The sequence below is a fragment of the Ambystoma mexicanum genome, chromosome 3q, assembly GCF_040938575.1.
Source record: "Ambystoma mexicanum isolate Mex_15411 chromosome 3q, UKY_AmexF1_1, whole genome shotgun sequence".
In the NCBI taxonomy this organism is placed as follows: domain Eukaryota; kingdom Metazoa; phylum Chordata; class Amphibia; order Caudata; family Ambystomatidae; genus Ambystoma; species Ambystoma mexicanum.
The window spans coordinates 21011842-21025691 of NC_090926.1; the positions used below are offsets into that span (position 1 = coordinate 21011842).

The 13850-nt window shown below is 43.4% G+C and overlaps 1 protein-coding gene across 2 annotated transcripts in view; it reads left to right on the plus strand.

Annotated features, from left to right (window-relative positions):
• Positions 1 to 13850, plus strand: part of SUN2 (Sad1 and UNC84 domain containing 2) — a 396247-nt gene that overhangs the window by 915 nt on the left and 381482 nt on the right. The window lies entirely within an intron of this gene.

The following is a 13850-nucleotide window of genomic DNA, read 5'->3' on the forward strand; positions in this document are numbered from 1 at the left end:
TGTGTTAGTTACCGGGAGAGGTTGTACAGAAAAAAAATGCCAGACTGTACTGATGACCGCTAAGTTTGAGCAAGCACTAAACGGTGCTTCTTTTGTAAATCTCCCCAACAGCCATGCAACACAAGCTTCTGTGACTTAAAATCAGTGAGCAACCATTTTAGTTAAGGCAATTAACTATCGTGTTCGTTGATCGAAATTGTGGTTAAGCTCCGGTTTGTAGCCTAGAAGAACCTAGTTATCTTGACATCAATAGCTAGCAGGTGCTTCTTTTGACAACTCCAGCTGTAGCTATTCAAACATATCTGTGTCATGTAAAATGTATTCGTTTGGGAACTTGTATAAACTGGAGCATAAGTGCACACGTGGAAGATATTTAAAGCATATTGGGCCATATACATTGTACATAAATGTACCATTAGCATCCTGTGTGGAAGTTAGATTTGTGGCATGCTGTGTACTAGTTTCCTGTTCCCCAGAGATAGCTATTGCATACTGGTTGAGATCTGATAGACAGTTGCAGGCTCTTGCTCATCACATTATTTTGATCCATGCATATTTAAGTGTAGCTATCAGTGGAAGCCAAACCCAACATATGACATTGTAAATGTGTCGGTGTCCACAATATGGATGTTTTCCATCTAGGGGTTCAGAGGGACATCGTAAGTCAGGGGTGTCAAACTCAATCCGAGATTCAGTTTGTATTCAAAAGCACCTCTTGCAGGGCACAACATAGGCTGAGGGAAAATTAAAAGCATTACCCACAGTGGCAGGTGGTGGAGTTTTAAATGAGTTGGTGCATGTGAGCGAGAGATCTGAGCCAGCCCGAAACCACTCAGTTTCCAGATGCTTTCGCTCCTTAGTATTTTTTTTTTAAATGATCGAAATGTAGCACACATTTCAGTAGAAAGTAGAGTACAAAGCGATGTAAATATAAAAAAATTTCTGTAGTGTAACACATGAGCTATTGCAGTACTTCAGATGCCAGACTGCCAACAGAACACAAGAGAATTTTACTGCAGCAAACCGCAGTCATGACCATCAGAAAATGGTGTCCCCCATGGATGCACAGTAGACAAATCTATATGTCTGCCATATGTTATGTTATGTTATTTGACATTAATATAGCACTCTATATAGCATTGGTATTGCCTCAAAGCGCTGGTAGTTTGAATGCCCTCGGGACTGTAGTCCAGGTCAGTTGAGAGAGAAAGGTGTCATGGGGTGCCTGGGTGCACCAGTTATGTGTGCAGCTGATGCAATTGCCTGATGGTAGCTGCATCCTAGCATTAGGTATGGTGGTATTGATATCAGTTGAATGTGTGTAGTCTGGATGGTGGACCCCAAGACTGGGGTCCAGCTGCGTAGGACATTATGTGTGCAAACATTTACTGCAAACAAACTTTGTTTGCAGTAAATGTCCAATAAATTTCACTGTGGATGGCTGGCCTTTGGATGGCAGCATTGCCCCAAATATGATAGTGCTCTTATGGTGACATGCCCTGTTTTACACAAAGCACTGGTAAATATTTTGTCACAAGTCACCGTGGGGCAAGTGTATTTCTCTTAGGTCGAGTATGTAAACTAAAGATCTAGTGGGAATTTTAAGAATTTGCAAGGCCTGCTACTCATTGACCTTACTCTCTCCTCCTTCCCTCTAGACAGCCTACCCAGATCCTCCCCCATTTTACCTACCGACAACATGGAGGTGGGAGGGGTAGTTGGCTATTTATTCACAACTGCTCTTTTCAAGTTCCTTCTCCTAATCTCCAAAGCTGTCCATGTTCCTGCTTCTCAATACCTGTCTGATTGCATCTCAATTTACTCACTATCTCGTTCCCTCCGATCCTCCTCTGCACTGTCCCATACCCTCCATGCGTTTCCACTCTTTATCCCTACCCTACTGGAACCCACTGCCCATAAAAATCAAAGCCAGCCCAACTGTGGATCTCTTCAAAGCTTTGATTAAACTTCACTTACTTGCTAAAGAGTGAGTTCCCCCTGTCTTCTCTCCCAATCCACCCTACTTGACCCCGCCACTGCCTCCAGAGAAGCTTAATAATGTAATTCTGTTTATTTAAATAGTACTCCCTTTTGTTTGAAGCACTTGCACCCTTAGGTTAATTTATTAAAAAATGTGTTTTATTAGTTTTTACAATATTGATCAAGGTACATTTGCAAATCATAATCATCCCGCAGTTACAATATCACAGCATCTTTCTCAACTGAAAATATGGATACCAGCAACATCACATTTTCAATATCTATTGTACCATAAACTCGAGCATAAACGGCACAAAAGAACCAAAACGGTTAACAAGAGCTCAACTGGACTTTCCCCTCAGCAGATTACTGAGCTGAGGGTGGGAATCGTGGATTAGGTATATGTGGGGCCGTCCCCTCGGGCACCTTGGTCCAGGGCCCACTCAAAGTTGCACCCTTAGGTTAATGTACCTTTTGTAATTCACCTGTTTTCTTATATGCATTTTTTTCTGTTTTGTTCCTGATATAGGTCTCACCTTTTCACACCCTCAAAAACAGGCGCATCACTTGTTCTCATTTTTGTGCTATTGTTCAGGCACCCTTGTGGGGGTGGGACCAAGCCAGATTTGCATATGGTCTTTCCCCTTCTGTAATGGCTTGGCAGGCGAAGAATGATGGTCTGGAGGGTTGCCCAGAGCAATGCCAGTGGTTAAGATTCCTTCTAAACCTTCCAGCCATCACCTCTTTGTTTTTGCTTTACCCTCGTGGGGATGCCTCCACTCTGCAAATGTGTTACATTAGATAGTTGGGATGAGGGCGAGGGATAGATCAAATGCTGAGAAAAGCGTGAAAACGAAAAGGTGGAGGTGCTATGTGTACAATTGGACACATTTATCGTGGGACTTAACTGTATTCTATGGGGCGCAGCACCTAAAGCAGAGCTGGCTGTAGAAGAAGTGTTTGATGCACCAGGGTGTATGTCTGGAATTTACTGACTGCATATTGAGCCTTGGCATGTTGAAGCCATGCCCAAGAAAACAAAGATGGCAAAGCCCTTCTACTTTGTTTCGTGGAACCACAACACTTGAGAAGGGTTGTATGCCAGAAATCCGAATTTGCAAAATCTCCCTGAATAGTAAGCAAAACACTCACATTTTTTGCTTTCCTCATTTTTCATAGAAACCAAAACCCTTGGCTTGTGTGCAAATTGGTTAAGGACACAACGCCTGTCTGTCTTATCAGTGGCCCACAGTGTCTTGGTGAGCCGAGGTATGTAGAAACTATGCCCAAGAAAGCACAGCGTGGAAAGTCCCTCTACTTACTCCCATAAGCCCTTATCAAACACAAACATCCAGGTTCTATAGATTTATTTATTGTGCATTTGTAAGGCACTTATGCATCTAGTAAATTGTGTTTACTTCGTGGGGATAGCTGGAAGGAAATAAGATAAAACTGAGGGTGGGGTTCGACAACGTCTACCTTGTGAGCAGAAGACCCAAACTGGCATTCGATCCTGCAAATCTATTTTTTTCCATTGACCTGGAAAATATTTAGTATATGCATTGCAAGTAACTTGGATTATTGACAAATTAATTTGGAGTGCATAGCGTGATAATAACACTGTTGTATTATTGATTTTAAGCTGTAATTGGCCCCCAGCCAGCCAATCAGGTGGCAGGAATGCAGGCCTGATGGCTGGCTACCCCCGCTGCCAACTTCCCTCCGCCCCCGTTTTATATATTCTTCACTATCTCCTCCCGCTTCCCCCTCCACTTACCTTATCTCGGCTGCGGCGGCTCTCGCCGCCACAGCCACACCTTCCTCTCCTTGACCACCATGGAAAGGGAAGATGGGCTCCGTACGGAGCACCACCTTACCTTTTCATGGCGGCCCTAATGGAAAAGGATTTTCCTTTCTACAGCGGGATGCTACATGCGTCCCATTGTAGGAAGGAAATTCTTTTTCTTTTTTTTTTTTTAGCACCCCGGGTTACCACTTTTGTAACCCGGGGTTCTAAAAGCCTTCATCCCCCGATCCAGGGGCTGGAACGGGAGATAACGGCCCGGAGCCCTCGTTATCCGCCCTCGCTTTGCTCGGGCCAATAACTTGTGCTACTGGACCGTTATCCCCAGTTCCAGCCCCTGGAATGGGGGAGGAACGCCACATGAATCTTAAATGCAACTTTGTTAAATTATTAAAATATTTGTTATACATTTGGGAGGTGCAGCAGGCTTAGGTGGGTACTAAGAGCTAAAATAAAAACCAAGACATTTATGGGACATTGCAAGAGTCTACCGGATGGGTAACCTGATGTTTCAGTACAGCTTGTCTTATTCAGTGCTGGGTTGACAGCCCCTGAGTGAAGCCCTCACCTCCGATATTGAACCAGCCTGCATGTCTCAAGGCTGAATCCCATGAAGGGTATATTCGGACTTGACTCTTTTGAGGTTGATTAATTAAATAATTCCACATTTTAAAATAACAGCTGTTTATTAGAGCATCAAGTATGCAGCTCTATATAACAATCTTAGTATTATTATTAATAGTTGTATTAACTCATAATACCAACAATTCTCAGTAGTCCCTCCCCCCCCCCCATGTTGGAGCAGCTCTTGCAGAAATTAAATGTTTTTGACTCTGCCCACATCTATTTACAATGCTACAATTGGTTTGTTCCATAAATCCAATCCAGCAATGAAAGACACCTTTGTAGCCCTATAGCCCAGGCCTCAAAATGTGCACTAGCCTTTGGCTAGTGACAATTGACTCTTGGCGAGTAAGAAATAGTGTGTTGTGTGCATGTGGAGAACTGAGGGGGTGGGGTGACTTTTTATGCCTGGCTAGCTTGCAACTTGAAATGTTTACCCCTGATATAGGCTGACCTCGCTTCTCAATGAGAACGGAAAAAGTTTACATTGATGCATAGCTGCATTTTTGCGCCTCTCATTCCTCCGGCAATGTAAGAAGAAATGTGATAGCTAGTGGCGGTGAGTCAGAGTTCATGGTCTTGGACCTGAATGCTTTTGACAGTGAGGTGGAATTGCTTTTTCTCTGCATTGGGAGTTCCTCTATTTGCTAGAATATCTGTTTTAAATTCTCAGATTGCGGTCATGTTTCGATTTTAATTGGTAGTTTGAATCTCCAACTAAACTGCTATTATGCACGGTAAGAAATAACCGTATAATCAAGGGGCATATAAAGGGGCGAGCATAGATTTTTGAGAACTTTTCTAAACAAGGTCACGCTAGTGAGGTAGCGAATTCAAGTGCAGGGGCATTGACATGCTATATATGATATGGCATTTATAATGCGCCTATACACAAGTGTTTCAAGTCGCGACGAGGCAAGGGAGGGGAACAAAGGGAGGACGGACAACGATCCTACTAGGCCAGGTGTCATTCAGATCGCACAAGTGCATGGGAACGGGGCAGGGACAGTGCATTACATGGGAATGAATAATAACAATAAGTAAAGTGACGGCCAGCATGTGGTAAGTGCAGACATCAGGTGTCAAGAGCTGGAAGGGGGACTGTAGGGGTACAGAAACAGTCCCCAAGTGCGGGGGTTGCCATGAGGGCAGTGCTGCAGGTGTGTCATGCTTGGCGGGGGAGGGACCTGGGCCCGAGATCAGAGGGTGTCCAGGTAGCCAGTACAGTTCCGGTTACAGCCAGGAGGTCAGCAGAGGAGAGGAGGAGAAAAAGCAGAAGAAAAGAGAAAGGTTTTGAGGTGCTTCCGGAACCGGAGATAGTTCTCCTCAAGTTTAAGGGAGGCAGGGAGGCTGTTCCAGAGGGAGGCACCAGCCGAAGAAAGGCGACCTATACCGGAACTGCCATCTTCACCTATATTTCTAGTTGTGAGGTGGTATCTTCAGTAGGTAAAGATTGGCAGAGCAAGTGTTCTGTTGTGTTAATCAAGTTGAAGCTTGAAAGCCAAGTATGGGAGGGCCGGCCATGAAAGATTTTCTTTTTGTACCAGTGCACCCTTTTTGCGTGTTTAGAACCCTGTCCTGACATTTTGGAGCTGGTTAAAACCTTCTGCTTTACTCCCTTGCCTGTTTTGCTCATTCTTACCATTAAGTGCAGTTAGGATACTGTGTATACTTATATCTTTGTCTATAATGTTTTTTTTGTTATATTTTTACAACGTGCCTAAGACAAGCTGTCACTGCTGTGATCATTTTACAGTTTGTGTTATTTTACTTGTGCACTTTTGAATTTGCAGCGAATAGCTACAAAAGGTGGCTGACGCCATAAAATGGCCGCGACACAAGGCTTTTAGCTGATTCTTTGGCTATATTGTTTTTTGGCCGCCTTAGTTGAGGAAATGCCTTCTATGGAAATCCCTTTCCCAGGAAGAGCTGTGGCTTTCGTGGGCTAATGGGCAGTGTGTGTCAGAAAAGGGAGCTGGGACTATCTGTTCGATAGCCATTGGCTGTTTGAAGGTTGCAGATCCTTGCCCTTGGTGGTCTTGGGGTTTCTCCAAGCCTGAATCTTGGATAAAATGAGGGCTCTATTCATCAGATAACAGCTGTAGCCAAGACTTCTATGAAGAAGAGCAGCCCTCTGATCACCCCTGCAGCTGACCAGCATCAACTCCAGTTGTTGTCCCGGTGAAGCCTTGCTCCTGTGTCTTAATCTCAAGAAGGTCTTGGTTGGTGCTTCGACTACTGGACCAATGGGATCAACCAGTCTCGACCCCTCCACCCCCTGCTCGAGGATCCTTGCCTGCTGAGTCTTCGGAAGCATCTTTGGACCAAATGGTGGACTTACCAGTTCTCTCCTGGGCTACCTCGCTGCAGACGTTGCCATTCCGAGCTGAGACTTGGACCATTTCAGATCTCCAGCTTGTGCCACAGGTCGCCTGCTCCTGCATTTTCAGCCGTTTCACACCAAGGAGAAGCTAGACTGGACCTGCTCCAGTGTTTGCCAGCTGAAGATCACCTGTTGCCGCCTGACTGATGACTTGTTGTAACACTTCTTTAATCCGGTGAGGTGTCTCAAGTGGTCTGCCCCACAGAAGTCATCATCTTTCCACGTTTGTGTCTTCTACTGGAAGCTGTCTGGAACAGATTACTGAGCAACACAACTGACCAAAATTAAATCTCAGTGCCGAAAGTGACCTCTGCACACATGACCTCCTAGACCTTCCTCGACTAGACCAAGCACAAAAGATTGTGTCCCCAAAGGATTCCAGAACGCCGGCAGTTGTCTCTGGAAGAATCTGAGTCCAATGGGTAAGAACATATCTGTTTTGCCCCCCACCCTCTCAAACTCCAATAGGGTTGCATGGACGTAAAGTCCTGGCTCTTACTCACTTTTACCTGACTATCCAAGAGTGATGGATTGAGTTCAATCCTAATCTGAATTTTACTTGAATAACTTTTATATAACATTAGAATCATAACCACTGGCATTGCAAAACTGTAAACCTACATGAAGAACCGTATACTTGGAACTGATGACTTTTGGGCACAAGGCCTCAAACCATCTTGGGTTTTAGATTTATAAAGGAAATTGTTTTGTGTTCATTCTAAGATTTCTGTCTTTATTTATGCATATGCACTACTTACCTGTGTTGCACTGGTCCTTAATGCCAATATATCTCCTCTATGGGTGAATGTATAGATCTGTTTTATGAAGGTTGAGTGTGACTATTTGCCTGGTGTTTGTATCTGTTTAGTGGGAAAACTAAAGGCTGAATAAATAATTGTATTTTCATTCACTTGCCTGTCTAACTGGAATTACTGGTGTTGCTCTGTGTGGACTCATTGTAGCCCTAGACCACACAGACCTTTCCTGAGACTAAGCCTTGACTGCTCTGCTGCCTCAGCTTGATTGGGCTTGGCTAACCTCTGCGTCTTCCCTTTTCACCATAATGAGGTGCCCTCCCAAAATCCTCCCACCAATGCTGATTTTGTAAATCCATCTTAACCGAGCCATTTGAAGGTGAAGCAAGAGACTTTTAAGGAGTATCCAGCTGGTAACGGTAGCTAGTGCGGAGAGTGGCAAAGCTGAGGTATGGCGTACTCACTATTGAGCCAAAAGATGGAGGATGAGGCTGCGTTGAGGATGTTCTGGAGGAAATGCGTTTGATGAGCTGAAGGATCTCTAGAGATAGAAATTACCAGGATCGAGACTGGAATTAATCAAGGAGCCAGCACCACTTACCACTTGTGGGGATGAACGGGCGAGTCCGATGTTAAAAAGGCGAAGTTAATAATAGGCCCTGTTCATCGCTGTTCCAATTTGGGTATGGAGGCTCGGGTCCGATTCAGAGTTGTTTCCAAGATTTTGAACTTTACTGGCATAAGGAATAGTCTGAACAAAAAGTAGGGCAAGAAAGGGGAGGTGCAGTGTTAGAATAGTGGAGCGTGTGGCCAGGACTGAACAGGAGAACCTCTGTTTTAATGATATTGAGTTTTAGACCACTAATTTCTTCTGCTAGCTCACCTGATATTGAGTAAAAGCAATTGCTTGGGCAAATGTCGCATAGAGCTATAGCTGCAGATTATTGGTCTCGGAATGGTACTGGGGCCCAGTGGTCCTGAACAAGCCTGGAAGAGGAAGTAAGAGAGAAGATTGTCATTAAACAGGTTTCCCCTGTTGTTTGCATTATGTAAAAATCAGGGTGAACATTTTGCAATCGCCTCTAGCCATTGGCTAGTGATCTTTGACTCTTGGTGAGCAAGACATAGGGCCTCATTATGACCCAGGCGGTAAGTTACCGCCTGGGTCGTACCTGGTTGGCGGACTTACCGCCCCATTCCGAGGTCGGCGGGGCGGTAAGTCCCCAATCCCCATTTACCCTTCCCCATTCCCATTTTTGCCCCATAGGGCATAATGGGAGTGGGGAAGGCGTTAATTACGCCACCGTAAATTACGGTGGCGTAATTAACATCAAGGTCCCTTAGCGCCATGGATTTTAACACCTGCTAAAAGCAGGTGTTAAAACCTCCATGGCGCTAAGGGACCTCGGAATCAGGCGGTAAGGGTCGGCGCTGTTTACGCCGCCGTAAACCCCTTACCGCCTGAGTCGTAATGAGGCCCATAGTGTCCTATGTGTATGTATAGAATTGCTTTGGCTAGTGACTTTGTTATGGCTGATAAGTAGCTTGCAGCTTGAATTTCTGCCCCTGGTGCTACAGTAGCCAAAGGAGCATGGTCCACAGTAACAAAAACTGTCGGTGTTTAAAGCTATAGAGGTTCAACACAATCAAAAGGAACAAGGACTTCTAATTGGTGTTGACCAGAATGTCAACCCAGACCCTACAGTAAAGCTTTTTCAGTCCTTTGTGGTGAGAGCTGAATTTAAAAATATCATGCAATCGACGGTGATCTACAAAATCCTTAAGCTGAATTGTCACTATGTTCTCTAAGACCATGGAAAGCAGTGGGTGGCCAGAAGTGATTTCGGGTGTTGGGGTCTAAGGAGTTTTTTTTGGTAGTGGCATAATCACTGTTTGCTATAAGCAGAAGGGACATTGCCCCATTGCAATGTGAGGGTAATAAATGGCATGGGGCCAGGGCAGCAGCATTCTGTTATACATCTATGGTAAAAATGGCATCAAAAGGTTTGCAGCTAGGTCTTAACTTCTCGATTCTAACCTCCCAAAATGAGAAGTAGGTAGTAATGCATAGTAAATTGAAAAACAAGGTGGGCAATACAAGCTAAATCCCATGTGCTCATAAAAACCTTCTTCAGTAGGATACATAATGGCCTGCTGCAGGTGCTAGTGATGAAGAGAGGTCCGGTGCCCAAGCAGACCCCAGAGATAATGTGTACACAAATGGAATCACTGTCTCACTGTGCTGGCTAGTAAAAATATAGCATGAACAAATATGCACAATTGTTTAGTTAGTGGTGCACAAAATCAGAAGGGAACACAGTTGTCGCGTGTTTCGACCCACTGGGTCTTTTTCCAGGCTGTCCATACATAGTTAACATGAAAAGACTGAACAACAATAGTGGGAAAATAAACCCAAGAAATGCACATCAAAAATTAAAATAGGATCAAAATAAGAAACACAAGAACATAATTGCAACAAGAAAGGATTAAAATGATAGAAGTAAAGCAATTCAACATAAAACACATAATAGTCCAAGCAACATATTAATATTGTGGTTCAAAGAAGGAAAGTGAAATGGGGAAAACAAAAAAGACATGAACATTTGTCATATTATTGAAATGAAGAGGGCAACTCAAAAACCAATAAAAACACTCATAACCAAAGTGTGGGGAGAGGGAAGCATGGAGATGGGGAACCCAATGCAACATTTCAATTGGTGTGAGCATTGATAGTTTTTTGGCAAAAGCGTGTTGTAAAAGCAACGAAATGAAAAGTGTCAGTTGAAACTATGTAAGTCCACATGTGGTGCGAATTAAAACAAAGATGACAATAAATTGTAACCAACGCATAGCAAGGCAATTCCCAACTCAAGTGACCTAATTGCAGCAAAGTCAAACACAACCTCTATAGATATATGCCCTAAAGTCATAACCTAAACAGATGGTGCGTGAAAAGCAAGTGCAAGCTGGACTGAGGGTCCAATATGCTTTAACTCTTAATAATGGTATACCTGGGTGCAGTGACAAGCCAAGACCATTAAATTGGTTAAATACTGCATCTGAATCAAAAGTGTGACAATACCATCACTTTCAAGCCTGTAAATAAAGCCACATTTAGCACGTCATTAAATGTGCGATTTCCCCGAGCAAACTGGACAAGACACAAACCGCAGCATTACATGTGATTATATACAGGAAGAACATTCGACTGTTAGGAAGTGGAACCCGAAAGAATAAGCTCCAGGACTCAGTAATAAAATGCCTATCAATGGGAAGAACGCATAAATAGTATACCAAGTATTTGTGGTTCACCGTTTCCATCGACCAGTAGCCTTTCGGCACAGAAACTGCTAGTCAGCTGACTCGAGGTCACGACTTTGAGTGAATGTCGTATCAAGTAAAAGACCCAAGCAGTTAGCCGGCTCTGCATCGCTGTCTGCCATGTTTAAATGGTTCAATGAAACGCTTGCTAGCAACAAGTGTATCCGTGACGGAGCACTAAAGAATGCAGGAATTGACTGTAAAGTCTAATCCCTACCATCTAACACAATATAATAAAAGGCCAGATGTATGTTTGGCACTGTATGTTTGTCCGATGCAGTAGCTATGCCTGTTGACGCCACTAGAGGGAGCTGTTGGCTTAGGATATATAGTGGTCCTACTGTGTCAATGAAAACCTTCACTTTGGCCCGTGTGCCTGGGCCTGTACACAAGTTCCAATATAAAACCTCCCATGTTGAAGCCTAAAAAATGAAATATACCTATGTAGCAAAGGTAATTTCCACCAAATTCAAATTGCTAGGTCCTAATACACAGACCCCAAAAAGTGTGTTACCTGCCTGATTGCAGAGCAGGATAAGGCCACTCGCCCTTTAATGACGAGAGGCTAACATGGGAAGACCGTAATGATGGCTGCTGCCAAATAAAGGGCCAAAGCAGTGTAAACCATAGCATTCCAACATCTGAGATTACTGAGTTGGTGATGTCAATTCTTTAAACTAAAACCTAAAGGTCTGCAAACAATTCGAACCACTGGAGTAACAATACTTGATCCACTTGGTGAAAACACTGCCTCCTAATGAGGTATAAGAGATGGGGAAAAGTATCAAGTCTCAAACCAATTGGCTTATGGAAAATAGCTCACCTCTACACCTGAAACTACGATTCTAAGTTCACTGTACCACCTTAGTGGGATGGTAGATCCCATCCAAGGGTGGGGAACAGAACTCATTGATACCAGAATCTGACATATTATGATAAACGCCTTAAGCACTAGAGAAACACATCAAACTCATGATCAGAGTTCAATCTATGAGTCCCCCCATCTATAATCTGGCCTTCTGCTGTCTAAGTTTCATTTATCGTCTCTGCCTTTTTTGCCACACGTCAGTCATCAGTCCAACTAATCTTGGGTCCTCCCCTCCTTTTTTTTTCTTTTTTTTTTTTTTTTTTTTTTTTGTTCTTTTTATTTTTATCCAACTGGTGTTTTGCTTGCTAATTTGTAGCCAATGGGTCTGCTGTCTTGACTTCCAATAGTGCTTAAATGTACCTGAATGCTGGTCTTTAGTTCTTAGTGCTTCCAATGTATGTAAATTGGCATACACATGCAATAAAATATATCACAAACTTGGTTCAATAGTTTATACATTGTTTAATATGGTGGGACCCCAGTGGACCAAAATCAATCTTGTTAATATTCATGACATAAGGACAAACTGAACACAAACCACATTTGTGAAATCCCACTGGTCAGCCCAATTGTAACCAACTCAAATTCTCTTAAGGTATCTCTGCCATGAATGATGGACATAAGGATCTTAATGTAGGTGCCTTAATATAATATATGAGATTCTAGGTTCTTAAAGTACCCACTGGCTAAGATCTTTGTCAATTCATCAAATAGACCAATTTGTTTTAGGATGGCAAATACTTTGTGACTGTCTGAATGAAATCTGGTGATAAATCTCAAATTATAATTTTTACCAATAGTACTGTGAATTTTTGGTGTAGGTAGGTCAATCCTCTTAACTTTAGACACAGCCGAAAGAGATGTGTCCAAAGTTTGTTGTTGATAAGCCCTGGACAGGAAACTATTTCTCAATGAATGTCTTCCCTGTTGGAATGTAGAATCATCTGTACAATTACGGCAGACTTTGATCGTCATTGCTGGTGTAAATGCACATTTCTCATTCAAACTATCTCATTGTCATGCCTGATCGCCGCTTGGATCTGATGCTGCATTGCAGTAGTCTTACCGTGATTTCAATCTGCTGCTGTTAGTTTTTGATTTTGTTTGTGCACTCCAAAATGGCGGTCAGCCGTTTGTATCCCTAACTACCATACTTTGCCTCCTCAACAACCAGGCCTGGCCCCATCCCATGTTGGGATTGGCTCTTTCCCATGCCCACCGCACCCCTTATCCAGCCAATACCGCCGGCAGGCGGAAGTCGGTCCTCTCGCCAAAGGCCGGTAATCTAAGGCCCCTGTCTGTGCCTGTCCCGGCCAACACAGGCCCCAGACTTCACTGCTTACATCCTGTTGGCAGCTCACTTCTCGGATATACAACGTTCTACTGATCGACTAGCTGCACCATAAGGTGAGATCTGTGGCTTACCTAGCCATTCAATCACCTCTTACACGTATAGTTTCTTACCATTAGCATTGCTGTTCTGCTGCCCTAGAAAATTGTACTCCTGTGGTGCGTTTTGGCCAAACTACCCGTGACGCTCCTATATACTTGCACCCGCTTGTTGTTATGTAGCACCCCGTACCATGAGGCATGGCTCTCATACTGTGCACCTAATTTATGACGCTGCTTTGTACTTGTAACCGCTTGTTGTGATTTAGCACCTGTACCATGAGACATAGCTCTCATACTATGATAATGTTGTACATGTAACTTTTATGCTCATGCCTTTAACTAAATTGCCTTCTTGTAACAGCGCCTCAATGCCCTTGAGCTCTTTGTGCGCTTTATACATTAAAATAAATATATACCCCCTCTGGGATATTTGTGATTACCGATTTCCTATGACCACTAGGGGCATGTAAAATGGAATTGACAGCTGTCCCTTTTCTGAATGTGTGGGTCTGCAAACCCTATTCGGTAATACTACTCTTACATATCAAGAAAATCAATGTGAGACCTACTGGAAGTACAAGTGAAAGAAATTCCTTGATCATTAAGCATTTAAGTAATCCATGTATGTGGATAGTGCGTCATCAAAACTTTGCCAAATGACACTGACATCATCAATATAACATCGCCAGAGAATGACGTGCAACATGAATTAATGATCGGCAA